The sequence below is a fragment of the Mustela lutreola genome, chromosome 3 (genome assembly GCF_030435805.1).
Source record: "Mustela lutreola isolate mMusLut2 chromosome 3, mMusLut2.pri, whole genome shotgun sequence".
Lineage (NCBI taxonomy): Eukaryota > Metazoa > Chordata > Mammalia > Carnivora > Mustelidae > Mustela > Mustela lutreola.
This window is the reverse complement of record NC_081292.1, coordinates 94,766,626-94,780,453: the sequence shown is the minus strand read 5'-3', so window position 1 is coordinate 94,780,453 and position 13,828 is coordinate 94,766,626. Positions and strand designations below refer to the sequence as shown.

At 38.4% G+C, this 13,828-nt stretch overlaps 1 non-coding gene across 1 annotated transcript; it reads left to right on the top strand.

Moving 5' to 3' along the window:
• The first annotated feature begins 863 nt into the window (after positions 1 to 863).
• On the top strand, positions 864 to 967 carry LOC131828398 (U6 spliceosomal RNA). Its single transcript, XR_009352413.1, has one exon. It is a non-coding gene; the product is annotated as a U6 spliceosomal RNA (small nuclear RNA).
• Positions 968 to 13,828: the final 12,861 nt, after the last annotated feature.

The window sequence follows — 13,828 nt, the reverse complement described above, 5'->3', positions numbered from 1 at the left end:
ATTTAAGTCTTTGATCTATTTCAAGTTAAGATTTATGAGTGATATAAGCTTCCAGTTTCATGCTGGTTTATGTGACTATTCAGTTTTAAATATCATTTATTGAACAGACTATCTTTACCCATTATATATGTTGGCCCCTGTCAAATATTAGGTGACTGTATGAAAGGATTTATTTCTGGACTCTCAAATCTGTTCTACTTGTTTATTGGTCTGTTTTTATACCAGTATACTTTATTGTTTTGAGCATGAGGGCTTTGTAGTATTGTTTCAAATCAAGAAGTGTAATTTCACTTCTTCATTCTTTCTCAGAACTGCTTTAATTATTTGTCTTTTATGGTCTCATATAAATTCTAGGATTCTTTACTTACTTCTGTAAAAAAATAATATTGGATTTATTAAAAGATTTTTTATTTATTTATTTGACAGAGAGAGATGACAAGCAGGCAGAGAGGCAGGCAGAGAGAGAAGAGGTAGCAGCTTCCTGCTGAGCAGAGAGCCTGATGCAGGGCTCGATCCCAGGACCCTGGGATCATGACCTGAGCCGAAGGCAGTGGCTTAACCCACTGAGCCACCCAGGCACCCCTAACATTGGATTTTTGATAGGAATTGAATTTACAGATGGTTTTTGGTAGTATGGACATTTTAACAATGTTAATTCTTACCATTCATAAATATGAGCTATCTTTCCATTTATGTCTCCTTCAATTTCTTTATCAATGTCATAGTTTATGGGGTACATATCTTTCATCTTCTTAGTTAAATCTTATCCTAAGTATTTCATTAGTTTTGATGCTATTGTGAATTAGATTGTTCTCTTTATTTTTTCAGATAGTTCATCATTAGAGTGTTAAAATGCTCGTCTTGTGCTTACTTTGGCAGCACATATACTAAAATTGGAATGATGCAGAGATTAGCTTGATCACTGAACAAGGATGACATGAAAAACTGGGAAGCATTCCATATTGGAAAAAAAAAACGAAACAAAACAAAATTCTTGTCTTTTATATATTGATCTTGTATTTGGCAGCTTTACTAAATTTGTTTATTCAAAATTTTTTGTGAATTTTTTAGGATTCTTTTACATGTAAGTTCATGTTATTAAAAAAAAGAAAATTTTACTTCTTCCTTTTTTTTTTTTTTGAGTCTTTTATTTCTTTGTGTTCCTTGTTTCTCTGGCTAGGACATCCAGTACTATGTCAAATGAGAGTAGTGAAAGTGGACACACTTGTCTTTGTTCTGATCTTTAAGGGGAAAATTTTCAATTTTTTTTGATTGAATATGAGATTAGCTCTGGGCTTGCAATATGTGCTTTTTCTTTAATGGATTTTTAAAACTATTTTTTAAAAATTTTTTATAAACATATAATGTGTTTTTATCCCTAGGGGCACAGGTCTGTGAATCTCCAGGTTTACCCATTTCACAGCACTCACCATCACTCACCATAGCACCTGCCCTCCCCAATGTCCATACCCCCACCATCCTCTCCCAACACACCTCCCCCCAGCAACCCTCAGTCTGTTTTGTGAGATTCAGTCTTTTATGGTTTGTCTCCCTCCCAATCCCATCTTCTTTTATTTTTCTTTTCGTACGCCTGAAACCGCCTATGTTGCATCTCCACTTCATCATATCAGGGAGATCATATGATAGTTGTCTTTCTCAGATTGATTTATTTCGCCAAGCATAATACCCTCTAGTTCCATCCACGTCATCACAAATAGCAGGATTTCATTTCCTTTGATGGCTGCATAGTATCCCATTGTACATATATACCACATCTTATTTATAGATTCATCTGTTGAAGGACATTTAGGTTCTTTCCATAGTTTAACTATTGTGGACATTGCTGCTATAAACATTTGAGTGCATGTGCCCCTTCAGAATGCCACGTTTGTATCTTTAGGGTATATACCCAGTACTACAATCACTGGGTCATAGGCTAGTTCTATTTTCAGCTTTTTGAGGCACCTCCACGCTGTTTTCCAGAGTGGTTGCACCAGCTTGCATTCCCACGTACAGTGTAGGAGGGTTGCCCTTTCTCCACATCCTTGCCAGCATCTGTCATTGACTGACTTGTTCATTTTAGCCATTCTGAAAGGTGTGACGTGGTATCTCATTCTGGTTTTGATTTTTATTTCCCTGATGCCGAGTGATGTGGAGCATTTTTTCATGTGTCTGTTGGCCATTTGGATGTCTTCTTTGCAGAAATGTCTGTTCATGTCCTCTGCGCATTTCTTCATTGGATTATTTGTTCTTAGGGTGTTGAGTTTGATAAACTCTTTATAGATTTTGGATAGATAGTGGCCTTTTATCTGGTATGTCATTTGCAAATATCTTCTCCCAGATAACTTCTGACAGTCATCTTTTGGCTTTGTTAACTGTTTCCTTTGCTGTGCAAACAAAAGCTTTTTGATCTGATGAAATCCCAATAGTTCATTCTTGCCCTTGCTTCCCTTGCCTTTGGCGATGTTCCTAGGAAGAAGTTGCTGCAGCTGAGGTCAAAGAGGTTGCTACCTGTTCTCTCCTCAAGGATTTTGATGGATTCCTTTCTCACATTATGCTTCTTCATCCATTTCCAGTCTATTTTCATGTATGGTGTAAGGAAATGGTCCAACTTCATTTTTCTGCATGTGGCTCTTCAATTTTCCCAACACCATTTGTTGAAGAGGCTGTCTCTTTTCCATAGGACATTCCTTCCTGCTTTGTTGAAGATTAGTTGACCATAGAGTTGAGGGTGTATTTCTGGGCTCTCTATTCTGTTCCATTGATCTATGTCTGTTTTGGGGACAGTTCCCTACTATCTCAATGATGACAACTTTGTAATAGAGCTTGAAATCTGGAATTGTGATGCCAACAACTTTGGCTTTCTTTTTCAATATTCCTCTAGCAATTCGAGGTATTTTTGTGGTTCCATATATATTTTAGGATGATTTGTCCCATTTCTTTGAAAAAAAGATGGATGGGATTTTGATAGGGATTGCATTAAATGTGTAGATTGCTTTAGGTAGCATAGACATTTTCACAATATTTGTTCTTCCAATACAAGAGCATGGAACATTTTTCCATTTCTTTGTGTCTTCTTCAATTTCTTTCATGAGTACTTTAGAGTTTTCTGAGTATAGATTCTTTGTCTCTTTGGTTAGGTTTATTCCTAGGTATCTTAGGGTTTTGGGTGCAATTGTAAATGGGATTCACTCCTTAATTTCTATTTCTACAGTCTTCTTGGTATAAAAAAAATGCAACCAATTTTTGTGCATTGATTTTATATCCTGACACTTTACAGAATTCCTATACAAGTTATAGCAGATTTGGAGTGGAGTCCTTCAAGTTTTCCACATACAGTGTCATATCGTCTGCAAACAGGGATAGTTTGACTTCTCTTTTGCCAATTTGGCAAAATTTTGATGCCTTAATTTCTTTTTGTTGTCTGATTGCTGAGGCTAGGACTTCTATTACGATGTTGAATAGCAGTGGTGATAACGGACATCCCTGCCGTGTTCCTGACCTCAGCGGAAAAGTATTCAGTTTTTCTCCATTGAAAATGATATTTGCAGTGGGTTTTTCATAGATGGCTTTGATAATATTGATAATATGTGCCATCTATGCCTACACTTTGAAGAGTTTTAATCAGGAAGGGATACTGCACTTTGCCAAATGCTTTTTCAGCATCTATGGAGAGTATCATATGGTTCTTGTTCTTTATTTTATTAATGTGTTGTATCACATTGATTGATTTGCAGATGTTGAACCAACCTTGTAGCCCTGGAATAAATCCCAGTTGGTCGTGGTGAATAATCCTTTGAATGTACTGTTGAATCCTATTGGCTAGTATTTTGGTGAGAATTTTCGCATCTGTGTTCATCAAGGATATTGGTCTGTAGTTCTCTTTTTTGATGGGATCCTTGTCTGGTTTTGGGATCAAGGTGATGCTGGTGGCCTCAGAAAAAAAGAGTTTGGAAGTTTTCCTTCCATTTCTATTTTTTTGGAACAGTATCATGAGAATAGGAATTAATTCTTCTTTAAATGTTTGGCAGAATTCCCCTGGGAAGCCATCTGGCCCGGGGCTTTTGTTTGTTTGGAGATGTTTTTTTAAAGATTTATTTATTTGACAGAGAGAAATCACAAGTATACAGAGAGGCAGCCAGAGAGAGAGAGAGGGAAGCAGGCTCCCTGCTGAGCAGAGAGCCCGACGTGGGACTCGATCCCAGAACCCTGAGATCATGACCCAATCCGAAGGCAGCAGCTTAATCCACTGAGCCACCCAGGCGCCCCTGGAGATTTTTGATGACTGTTTCAATCTACATACTGGTTATGGGTCTGTTCAGGTTTTCTATTTCTTCCTGGTTCAGTTGTGGTAGTTTATATGTCTCTAGGAATGTATCCATTTCTTCCAGATTGTTGAATTTGTTGGCGCAGAGTTGCTCATAGTATGTTCTTATAATTGTTTGTATTTCTTTGGTGTTGGTTGTGATCTCTCCTCTTTCATTCATGATTTTATTTATTTGGGTCCTTTCTCTTTCTTTATCAATCTTATTAATTCTTTCAAAGAACCAGCTCCTAGTTTCGTTGATTTGTTCTATTGTTTTTTTTTTTTTTTGGTTTTTTGTGTTTTTTTGTTTGTTTCTATTTCATTGATTTCTTCTCTGATCTTTATTATTCCTCTTCTCCTGCTGGGTTTAGGCTTTCTTTGTTGTTCTTTCTCCGATTCCTTTAGGTGTAGGGTTATGTTGTGTATTTGAGATCTTTCTTGTTTCTTGAGAAAGGCTCGTACAGCTTTATATTTTCCTCTCAGGACTGCCTTTGCTGTATCCCACAGATTTTGAACACTTTTGTTTTCATTATCATTTGTTTCCATGAATTTTTTTCAATTCTTCTTTAATTTCCTGGTTGACCAATTCATTTTTTAGAAGGATGCTGTTTAGTCTCCATGTATTTGTGTTCTTTCCAAATTTCCTCTTGTGATTGAGTTCTAGTTTCAGAGCATTGTGGTCTGAGAATATGCAGGGGATGATCCCAATCTTTTGATAATGGTTGAGATCTGATTTATGGCCCAGGATGTGGTCTATTCTGGAGAATGTTCCATGTGCACTAGAGAAGAATGTGTATTCTGTTATTTTGGGATGGAATGTGTTGAATATACCTGTGATGTCCATCTTGTCCAGTGTGTCATTTAAGGCCTTTTTCCTTGTGGATCTGTTGCTTGGATGATCTGTCCATTTCAATGAGGGGAGTGTTAAATTCCCCTACTATTATTTTATTATTGTCGATGTGTTTCTTAGATTTTGTTATTAATTGGTTTATATAGTTGGTTGCTCCCATGTTAAGGACATAGATATTTAAAATTGTTAGGTCTTCTTGTTGGACAGACCCTTTGAGTATGATATAGTGTTCTTCCTCATCTCTTATTATAGTCTTTGGCTTAAAATCTAATTGATCTGATATAAGGATTGCCACCCCAGCTTTCTTCTGATGTCCATTAGCATGGTAAATTGTTTTCCACCCCCTCTCTTTAAATCTTTAGGTGTCTTGGGTCTATGATGAGTTTCTTGGGCAGCATATTGACGGGTTTTGCTTTTTATCCATTCTGATACCCTGTGTCTTTTGATTGGTGCATTTAGGCCATTTACATTCAGGGTAACTATTGAGAGATATGAATTTAGTGGCATTGTATTGCCTATAATGTGACTGTTACTGTATATTGTTTCTGTTCCTTTCTGATCTACTACTTTTAGGCTCTCTCTTTGCTTAGAGGACCCCTTTCAATATTTCCTGGAGAGTTGGTTTGGTGTTTGCAAATTCTTTCAGCTTTTGTTTGTCCTGGTAGCTTTTTAATCTCTCCTTCTATTTTCAATGATAGCCTAGCTGGATATAGTATTCTTGGCTGCATGTTTTCCTCATTTAACACTGAATATATCATGCCAGTTCTTTCTGGCCTGCCAGGTCTCTGTGGATAAGTCTGCTGCCAATCAAATATTTTTACTGTTGTACAATACATACTTCTTTTCCCAGGCTGCTTTCAGGATTTTCTCTTTGTTGTTAACCGTTGTAAATTTTACTATCAGGTTACGGGGTGTGGACCTATTTTTATTGATTTTGAGGGTCATTCTTTGCATCTCTTGAATTTTGATGTTTTTTCCCTTTGCCATATTAAAGAAATTCTCTACAAAAATTCTCTCCAATATACCTTCTGCTCCCCTCTCTCTTTCTTCTTCTTCTGGGATCCCAATTATTCTAATGTTGTGTCGTCTTATGGTTTCACTTATCTCTCAAATTCTCTCCTCGTGGTCCAGTATTTGTTTGTCTCTCTTTTGCTCAGCTTCTTTATTCTCCATCATTTGGTCTTCTATATCACTAATTCTTTTGCCTCATTTATCCTAGCAGTAAGAACTTCCATTTTTTTTTATAATTTTTTATTTTTTATAAACATATATTTTTATCCCCAGGGGTACAGGTCTGTGAATCACCAGGTTTATACACTTCACAGCACTCACCAAAGCACATACCCTCCTCAATGTCCATAATCCCACCCCCTTCTCCCAAACCCCCTACCCCAGCAACCCTCAGTTTGTTTTGTGAGTTTAAGAGTCACTTATGGTTTGTCTCCCTCCCAATCCCATCTTGTTTCATTGATTCTTCTCCTACCCACTTAAGCCCCCATGTTCCATCACCACTTCCTCATATCAGGGAGATCATATGATAGTTGTCTTTCTCTGCTTGACTTATTTCGCTAAGCATGATACGCTCTAGTTCCATCCATGTTGTCGCAAATGGCAAGATTTCATTTCTTTTGATGGCTGCATAGTATTCCATTGTGTATATATACCACATCTTCTTGATCCATTCATCTGTTGATGGACATCTAGGTTCTTTCCATAGTTTGGCTATTGTGGACATTGCTGCTATAAACATTCGGGTACACGTGCCCCTTTGGATCACTACGTTTGTATCTTTAGGGTAAATACCCAATAGTGCAATTGCTGGGTCATAGGGCAGTTCTATTTTCAACATTTTGAGGAACCTCCATGCTGTTTTCCAGAGAGGTTGCACCAGCTTGCATTCCCACCAACAGTGTAGGAGGGTTCCCCTTTCTCCGCATCCTCGCCAGCATCTGTCATTTCCTGACTTGTTGATTTTAGCCATTCTGACTGGTGTGAGGTGATATCGCATTGTGGTTTTGATTTGTATTTCCCTGATGCCGAGTGATATGGAGCACTTTTTCATGTGTCTGTTGGCCATCTGGATGTCTTCTTTGCAGAAATGTCTGTTCATGTCCTCTGCCCATTTCTTGATTGGATTATTTGTTCTTTGGGTGTTGAGTTTGCTAAGTTCTTTATAGATTCTGGACACTAGTCCTTTATCTGATATGTCGTTTGCAAATATCTTCTCCCATTCTGTCAGTTGTCTTTTGATTTTGTTAACTGTTTCCTTTGCTGTGCAAAAGCTTTTGATCTTGATGAAATCCCAATAGTTCATTTTTGCCCTTGCTTCCCTTGCCTTTGGCGTTGTTCCTAGGAAGATGTTGCTGCGGCTGAGGTCGAAGAGGTTGCTGCCTGTGTTCTCCTCAAGGATTTTGATGGATTCCTTTCGCACATTGAGGTCCTTCATCCATTTTGAGTCTATTTTTGTGTGTGGTGTAAGGAAATGGTCCAATTTCATTTTTCTGCATGTGGCTGTCCAATTTTCCCAGCACCATTTATTGAAGAGGCTGTCTTTTTTCCATTGGACATTCTTTCCTGCTTTGTCAAAGATGAGTTGACCATAGAGTTGAGGATGTATTTCTGGGCTCTCTTTTCTGTTCCATTGATCTATGTGTCTGTTTTTGTGCCAGTACCATGCTGTCTTGATGATGACAGCTTTGTAATAGAGCTTGAAGTCCGGAATTGTGATGCCACCAATGTTGGCTTTCTTTTTCAATATCCCTTTGGCTATTCGAGGTCTTTTCTGGTTCCATATAAATTTTAGAATTATTTGTTCCATTTCTTTGAAAAAGATGGATGGCACTTTGATAGGAATTGCATTAAATGTGTAGATTGCTTTAGGTAACATAGACATTTTCACAATATTTATTCTTCCAATCCAGGAGCATGGAACATTTTTCCATTTCTTTGTGTCTTCCTCAATTTCTTTCATGAGTACTTTATAGTTTTCTGAGTATAGATTCTGTGTCTCTTTGGTTAGGTTTATTCCTAGGTATCTTATGGTTTTGGGTGCAATTGTAAATGGGATTGACTCCTTAATTTCCCTTTCTTCTGTCTTGCTGTTGGTGTAGAGAAATGCAACTGATTTCTGTGCATTGATTTTATATCCTGACACTTTACTGAATTCCTGTATAAGTTCTAGCAGTTTTGGAGTGGAGTCTTTTGGGTTTTCCACATATAGTATCATATCATCTGCGAAGAGTGATAATTTGACTTCTTCTTTGCCGATTTGGATGCCTTTAATTTCCTTTTGTTGTCTGATTGCTGAGGCTAGGACCTCTAGTACTATGTTGAATAGCAGTGGTGATAATGGACATCCCTGCCGTGTTCCTGACCTTAGCGGAAAAGCTTTCAGTTTTTCTCCATTGAGAATGATATTTGCGGTGGGTTTTTCATAGATGGCTTTGATGATATTGAGGTATGTGCCCTCTATCCCTACACTTTGAAGAGTTTTGATCAGGAAGGGATGCTGTACTTTGTCAAATGCTTTTTCAGCATCTATTGAGAGTATCATGTGGTTCTTGTTCTTTCTTTTATTGATGTGTTGTATCACATTGACTGATTTGCGGATGTTGAACCAACCTTGCAGCCCTGGAATAAATCCCACTTGGTCGTGGTGAATAATCTTTTTAATGTACTGTTGAATCCTATTGGCTAGTATTTTGGTGAGTATTTTCGCATCTGTGTTCATCAAGGATATTGGTCTATAGCTCTCTTTTCTGGTGGGATCCTTGCCTGGTTTTGGGATCAAGGTGATGCTGGCCTCATAAATTGAGTTTGGAAGTTTTCCTTCCATTTCTATTTTTTGGAACAGTTTTAGGAGAATAGGAATTAGTTCTTCTTTAAATGTTTGGTAGAATTCCCCCAGGAAGCCGTCTGGCCCTGGGCTTTTGTTTGTTTGGAGATTTTTGGTGACTGTTTCAATCTCCTTACTGGTTATGGGTCTGTTCAGGCTTTCTATTTCTTCCTGGTTCAGTTGTGGTAGTTTATATGTTTCTAGGAATGCATCCATTTCTTCCAGATTGTCGAATTTATTGCCGTAGAGTTGCTCATAGTATGTTCTTATAATAGTTTGTATTTCTTTGGTGTTAGTTGTGATCTCTCCTCTTTCATTCATGATTTTATTTATTTGGGTCCTTTCTCTTTTCTTTTTGATAAGTCAGGCCAGGGGTTTATCAATTTTATTAATTCTTTCAAAGATCCAGCTCCTACTTTCGTTGATTTGTTCTATTGTTTTTTTGGTTTCTATTTCATTGATTTCTGCTCTGATCTTTATGATTTCTCTTCTCCTGTTGGGCTTAGGGTTTCTTTCTTGTTCTTTCTCCAGCTCCTTTAGGTGTAGGGTTAGGTTGTGTACCGGAGAACTTTCTTGTTTCTTGAGAAAGGCTTGTACCGCTATATATTTTCCTCTCAGGACTGCCTCTGTTGTGTCCCACAGATTTTGAACCGTTGTATTTTCATTATCATTTGTTTCCATGATTTTTTTCAATTCTTCTTTAATTTCCCGGTTGACCCATTCATTCTTTAGAAGGATGCTGTTTAGTCTCCATGTATTTTGGTTCTTTTCAAACTTCCTTTTGTGGTTGAGTTCTAGCTTTAGAGCATTGTGGTCTGAAAATATGCAGGGAATGATCCCAATCTTTTGATACCGGTTGAGTCCTGATTTAGGACCGAGGATGTGATCTATTCTGGAGAATGTTCCATGTGCACTAGAGAAGAATGTGTATTCTGTTGCTTTGGGATGAAATGTTCTGAATATATCTGTGATGTCCATGTGGTCCAGTGTGTCGTTTAAGGCCTTTATTTCCTTGCTGATCTTTTGCTTGGATGATCTGTCCATTTCAGTGAGGGGAGTGTTAAAGTCCCCTACTATTATTGTATTATTGTTGATGTGTTTCTTTGATTTTGTTATTAATTGGTTTATATAGTTGGCTGCTCCCACGTTGGGGGCATAGATATTTAAAATTGTTAAATCTTCTTGTTGGACAGACCCTTTGAGTATGATATAGTGTCCTTCCTCATCTCTTATTATAGTCTTTGGCTTAAAATCTAAGTGATCTGATATAAGGATTGCCACTCCTGCTTTCTTCTGATGTCCATTAGCATGGTAAATTCTTTTCCACCCCCTCACTTTAAATCTGGAGGTGTCTTCGGGCTTAAAATGTGTTTCTTGGAGGCAACATATAGATGGGTTTTGTTTTTTTATCCATTCTGATACTCTGTGTCTTTTGACAGGGGCATTTAGCCCATTAACATTCAGGGTAACTATTGAGAGATATGAATTTAGGGCCATTGTATTGCCTGTAAGGTGGCTGTTACTGTATATGGTCTCTGTTCCTTTCTGATCTACCACTTGTAGGCTCTCTCTTTGCTTAGAGGACCCCTTTCAAGATTTCCTGTAGAGCTGGTTTGGTGTTTGCAAATTCTTTCAGTTGTTGTTTGTCCTGGAAGCTTTTAATCTCTCCTTCTATTTTCAATGATAGCCTAGCTGGATATAGTATTCTGGGCTGCATGTTTTTCTCATTAATCCTCTGAAAATATCATGCCAGCTCTTTCTGGCCTGCCAGGTCTCTGTGGATAAGTCAGCTGCCAATCTAATATTCTTACCATTGTATCTTACAGACTTCTCTTCCCGGGCTGCTTTCAGGATTTTCTCTTTGTCACTGAGACTTTTAAATTTTACTATTAGGTGACGGGGTGTGGGCCTATTCTTATTGATTTTGAGGGGCGTTCTCTGAACCTCCTGAATTTTGATGCTCGTTCCCTTTGCCATATTGGGGAAATTCTCCCCAATAATTCTCTCTAGTATACCTTCTGCTCCCCCCTCTCTTTCTTCTTCTTCTGGAATCCCAATTATTCTAATGTTGTTTCATCTTATGGTGTCACTTATCTCTCGAATTCTCCCCTCGTGGTCCAGTAGCTGTTTGTCCCTCTTTTGCTCAGCTTCTTTATTCTCTGTCATTTGGTCTTCTATATCACTAATTCTTTCTTCTGCCTCATTTATCCTAGCAGTGAGAGCCTCCATTTTTTATTGCACCTCATTAATAGCTTTTTTGATTTCAACTTGCTTAGATTTGAGTTCTTTTATTTCTCCAGAAAGGGCTTTTATATCTCTCGAGAGGGTTTCTCTCATATCTTCCATGCCTTTTTCGAGCCTGGCTAGAACCTTGAGAATTGTCATTCTGAACTCTAGATCTGACATATTACCAATGTCTGTATTGATTAGGTCCCTATCCTTTGGTACTGCCTCTTGTTCTTTTTTTTCTGTTGAATTTTTCCGTCTTGTCATTTTGTCCAGGTAAGAGTATATGAAGGGGCGAGTAAAATACTAAAAGGGTGGCAACAACCCCAGGAAAATATGCTTTAACCAAATTAGAAGAGATCCAAAATCATGAGGGGGGAGAAAGGGGATAAAAAGAGGTTCAAAAAGGAAGAAAGAAAAAAAAAAGAAAAAAGAGAAAAAAGAAAAGAAAAGAATTAAAAAATAAGAAAACACCTTTCAGAAAGTGGTTGTTTTTCTGCTTCCAGAATTGCTGTTCTTCTTCTCTTCGATCTGCCGATGGATTTTCAGGTGTTTGCAATCTTTAGATAAGCTATCTAGCTGATCTCCGGCTAGCTGAAATAGTCTCAGCCTGCTACTTCTCCGCCATCTTGACTCCTCCCCCAGAACTTCCATTTTTTATTGCACCTCATTAATAGCTCTTTTGATTTCAACTTGGTTAGATTTTAGTTCTTTTATTTCTCCAGAAAGGGCTTTTATCTCTCTGGAGAGGGTTTCTCTAATAACTTCCATGCCTTTTTCGAGCCCAGCTAGAACCTTGAGAGTTGTCATTCTAAACTCTAGTTCTGTCATATTACCAATGTCTGTTTTGATTAGGTCCCTAGCCTTTGGTACTGCCTCCTGTTCGTTTTTTTGTGGTGAGTTTTTCCACCTTGTTATTTTGAGCAGATAAGAATATGTAAAGGAGCAAATAAAATGCTAAAAGAGTGGTAAAGACCCCAGGAAAATGTGCTTCAACCAAATCAGAAGAGACCCAAGTTGTGGGAGAACGAAAGGGGATAAAAAAGAAGTTCAAGGGGGGAAAAAAGGTTTTAAAAAAATGAAAACAAGGAAAAAGTATTAAAAAAGAAAATATATATATATATACTAGACTTGTGACTAGAACAGGGTCACTCACTTAATTTTGGGAGTTTTTGGGTCTCTTAGAAGAAACTACCTCCCAAGATTTTAAAGGATGAAAAACATATAAGGGTAGGCACAGTGAAGGGATGGAATAAACCTATAAAAATGAGAAAAAAAGGGATGCCTGGGTGGCTCAGTTGGTTAAGCAACTACCTTCAGCTCAGGTCATGATCTCAGCGTCCTGGGATCGAGTCCCACACCGGGCTCCTTTCTCGGCAGGGAGCCTGCTTCTCCCTCTGCCTCTGCCTGCCTTCCTGTCTGCCTGTGCTCACTCTCTCCCCCCCTCTGATAAATAAATAAAATCTTAAAAAAATGAGAAAAAAATTTAATTTCTAAAAAATAAGTTGATAGAGCAAGTTGGTTGGGACAATAAAGAAAAATAAACTGGAGAGAATTTGCACAGGCTGGACACTAGAACAATCTTGGAGCTAGATTTAGGGTATATTTTGTTCTATTAGGAGAAGTTATACCCCAAATTTTTTAGAAGAAAAAACCCTATGTGTAAAAAAATATATAGTTAGGTACAATGGAGGATAAATTATGACTATAATAATGAAGGTTCAAAATAGATTATTATTTTTTGTAAGGTATTTTAAAAATAAACTAGTTTAAAAAATCATTAAAAGAGGAAAGGGTAAAAGTTAAAAAAATTAGCAGAAGAAAAAAGAAAAAAAATATAACTGCAAGACTAATGAATCATTGGGAGAAAGCCACGAACTCCTTGTTCTGCATTCTCCTCCTCTGGAATTCCACTGTTCTCCTTACTAAGTGAAGTTGATCTTGGCTGGGTTTCTTGTTGGTGTTCTGGGGAAGGGGCCTGTTGTATTGATTCTCAAGTGTCTTTGCCCGAGATGGATTTGTCCTGCCCTTACCTGGGGTAAGGCTAAGTAATCCGGGAGCTTTTGTTCCCTGGAGGCTTTCCGTAGAGTTCTGGATGATGGAATAATGGCGGTCTCACAATCCTGCCCAGAGGAGTGGAGAGCTCAGGGCCCCACTCCTCAGTGCACACTTAGAGAAAGGTGCTTAATCACTCCCATCTTCCCGGCCTCTGGCCATGCTTGGAGAAAAGCGCTCTGTCACCCGTACTTGGAGAAAAGTCCTTGGTCATTCTCATCTCCCTGGCCTCTGGCCATGCTTGGAGAAAAGAGCTCAATTACTCCCGTCTCCCTGGCCCTTGGCTGTGCTCCAAGCTCATCCTGCCTATGCCTGGTTCAAAGTAACCCTGGGTTGAGAGCTCACTCCTCAGCTTTGTCTCTGTAGCCGGCTTCCCCACTCTAATACCTGTGAGTTCTGTGACACTCAGATAACCCTGGTCCTTCTGTGACCCTGAGGGACCTGGGACTATGCTGACCCCTCTTGGGCTTCACTCTGGATTAGCCTCTGGGGTGATATCCCTCAGTGGATCAAACTTTTAAAGAGTCCTGATTTTGTGCTCCATTGCTCCACCGCT